This window comes from Glycine max, chromosome 16, assembly GCF_000004515.6.
Source record: "Glycine max cultivar Williams 82 chromosome 16, Glycine_max_v4.0, whole genome shotgun sequence".
NCBI lineage: Eukaryota > Viridiplantae > Streptophyta > Magnoliopsida > Fabales > Fabaceae > Glycine > Glycine max.
Genome location: NC_038252.2, coordinates 32524512 through 32528574, shown reverse-complemented (window position 1 = coordinate 32528574; position 4063 = coordinate 32524512).

The following is a 4063-nucleotide window of genomic DNA, read 5'->3' as shown; positions in this document are numbered from 1 at the left end:
ATATTAGAGAAAATCAAAAATAAAGCAAAGATACATTATTTAAAAAGATTTTTTTTTCTGCACATATGATTGCGAAAAAATATCTATTCTAGTTCATTACCGAAATTTTTAGTTACTTTGACAAATCTTGCCTGATGCATAGATTTATTTTAACAGTTTATTTTTAGTAAATTACTTGAAGTAACTTATTTTTCACTAGTTACTTCAAATATGTTATTTTCATAAGTTATAAGTAATTTAAAAAAATAAGTTTGCTTGACAATGGTTGATATGTTATTTCAAATAATTTTTAGTTTTTTACTAACTTAAAAGTTTATTAGATAAATAAATTTTTTAGTAGTTTTTAACATATTTTTAAACATGACTTAAAAAAGTATTTTTGAAAAGTTAAGTTCTAATTTTTTATATTTTGATATCTTTTTAGCCTCAAAATATTTATTAGATTTTTTTATGACCTTTTTTAAATATAACAAAAATTTATTATTTGTTTTTCTTTTTTCACTCATTTCTTTTACATATTTTTATATTGAATTACTTATTTTAACCATTGTATTATTTATAATATTTAATTTATTCTTTCAGCATTATACTTCACAAAATTAACAATGATAAATGTCAGATCTATTTTATATTCTATTGTTTTTTATTAAATTTATGAGATGATTTCTTTTAATTATTATGTTAATTAACATAATAAAAATATAATATCTACTTAAGTGTATTATTTTTAATTTATTTTAAACTTGATTAAAAATATTTTAAAATATAAATTAAAATTAATAGTAGAATATATAATATGAAAAAAATATAATAATTGAAACTAAAAATGAAATGAAAATAGTTTATCTATAAACAAAGATTACAAAGAAGTTAAAGTTAATAAAAAAAATTATAATACCTCAAAATATATTTCATCCATAAAATAAATTTGAAATTTACATAAAATTATCATTTTATACATTTTAGTTATTTCAGTAAATAGTTTTACTGGACATTTATGATTTAATAAACAAATTTTTTAACTGTCAATTAGTTTTCAGCTAGCTTATCGATTAGTTCTATCAAATACAAGTATAAGAACTATTAAGTTAAAAGAGTTTATGTCTTAAGATGAATTATGATTCTTAATTATTTTGATTAGATATAAATATATATAAATATTAAAAGTTATATCTTATACGATATTAGATCATACTCTTTGAATATGTGTATGAAGTTTCATTGTTCAAACAAAAACAAATGTACACCATGATATAATATAACATTAAAAAGTCTATTTAGTACTTCATTTAATGTTTTTTGAGATTGTTTTGCATAAATTTATAAGACATTTTCCTATAATTTATGGAATCTTATGAAAAATAAAAAAAAAATTAATATCAAAAGACGTGTCATACTATGACAAACCCCTTCTAACAAAAAGGAAGTCATTTCTTGTTAAAATATTTCTTAGGAAAGCTAAAGAGAATGATATTTCACCATAAAGGGAATGTGCATTTAATGTAAACATTAAATACTCAAGTGATCATATCTTTAGATGCAAGCTCAAGTGAAGAAAACTATTCGTTTAGAGAAAACAAACACTTGAAGAAAAAGACATGTAAATCTCAGAAGCCTTGAAGAAATGAGACATGAACCTTGGTGTTAACTTTTGAATCTTGTTGTAAAAAGTTTTCTATATATTTTTATAAAGTTCAAAAGCTCTTAAAATATTTTGAACATCTTGAGATAAAAGATTAAGAGCTTATATTCCATATCCATCCATGAGACGTCTAAGATTTAGTTAAAAAGCAAATAAACTTCAATTTTTTTATTTGTTTAGAGCCAATGATAGGATAAAAAATATTAGATTGTTCAAACTTTGTGTAAAATTTGGTTTGTAAAACTAGAAAGTGACAATGATTAATAATTCTAAATTATAACTTTTAGAAATTAGTAAAACTTAATATTTTACCAAAAAATAAACTTAGTTTCGGTAGTTGAAATTTGATTTTGATTTTTGAAAATATGTTTTTGTTTCCGATCTCTAATTTCATAGTCGGACTCAAAGTATTGTGAAAATTTTGTTATATATTGTCAAAAACTATTTCAAATGATAGTTCTGTATTTGCGAATTATTTTTTAAAATTATTAAAATCATAATCATAATTAAATTCTCCTTTTTTTGTGATATTTGTTTAGAATTTTTTTACTTAACAAGAGCCTAATAACTAAATAATAAATGCTGTAAAAAGACTAAATAAAAAACTAATCTCTGTAACAACAAATAATTAAATAACAAAAAATAATTACTATAACAGTTATTTATTTATTTATTTATTTATTTATTTATGTTATAATGATGATATATCTTTTTTGATAATTATAAAGTATATTCATTATTGCATAATTTGATTAGTATGTATTATTTTATTATATTCATTATTGCATAATTATTTGATTGTTATGTATTATGTGTATCTGAAAAAAGCAAACAAAAAACAAAAAATAAAAAAAAATCTCATATGCTCTTACCCACTCTATTTTTTTATTTTTTTATACAAGTTTACCTACTCTAATTTTTACGAGATTGCAAAGCTAATGACTAGTAATGAAATTAATTGTGATAGAAATTTTATATTTTAATTAAAATTGAACTAATGACAACACAAGTTATCATTTTTTTAACAGCAATAGAAATTTCCTTTTAAAAAGTAATAGAAATAATTACAATACAAGTAATTCAATTGCTATTAAAAACGATAATTTTTACAATAATTAATCCGATTAATATTATAAATGGTAACTTTTGTTATTCAAATTCGATTTAAAAATGCAATCTATATGATACTTAATTCGACTAATATTCAAAATGATAAATCAATTCATATTTAATTTAATTTTAATTAAGAAAGATATTATATGATCATTAATTTGATTAATATAAAAAGTACTATCTTATACAAAAGAAAAATACCTTTCCTCTTTATATTATGAAAATACAAAACAAACGCTTTATGGAAATGCCAAACGGAAATTTCTGTTTTGTATTGAGAACACAAACCCGAATACAGAGCAGAAATGTGTTTCCATTTTGTGCTGTGAACTAAGGGAAACACATTTCTGTGAAGGGTATGGTATTTTTATAATAAAAAAATAAACTAAGGAAAGAGGGTGCTAATAGCTAAAAGAGGTGTCAATAATAAATCTCGTCATCTGGCTCAATACGAGTTGGGCTGACAAATAAGTTGTGAATCGCCCTTTCAACTCCACCCACGTATTGACGTACCCCAGCGGGAAATAGTGGAACCATTTTGAGTTTCAAATAAAAAATGAATTATTTTACTCATAATTTACATAGAATGAAGATTCAATTCTAAATTTTATATTAAAAAACAATTTATTGGAAGAGGTAAGTGTATGAATCTTTAATTATGGACTAAAAAATAGTATCAATAATACCAACAATACAATTTTTATGTTTATTTTATTGAATAATAAAAAATTACAATATAATCAACATAAGACACTTATTAACGATATATTTATCTGGCAAGTCTTGAAAAGGTATCCTATTTAAAGATTAAATAAAATAAGCTACGACCCAATAAATCATAGTGAACTTATAATTCCAAAACTAAATAACAATCATAAAATAAAATAAATCCTGACCCAATGGGGTTTATTTATTGCATTAATTATTTTGTAACAAAAATACTTCTAACTAAGTCAGTCTTAGAATGGCCTACAGTGAGAGAAACATAATCAATTAATATTTGTTAGTTTTGTTGGTGAGAATAATTTTTAAAAATATATTAATTTAAGGCATTATTTAATGTTTTCAACTAAATTAGTTTTTTTTAATTATGATAAATTAATTATATGAATAATTTATATATATATATATATATATATATATATATATATAGATTATCAATCATTTATGTAAAGATATAAGATTTTTTTGATCGGTAAGAAGAAAACAAATTTAAGAGTGAAGGAAGGAGGAGAGATGTCACGGGATAAGAATGTTTTAAATTCAAAAAAGTTTTTTTCACTTAACCAACATACTCGGAGATATTCT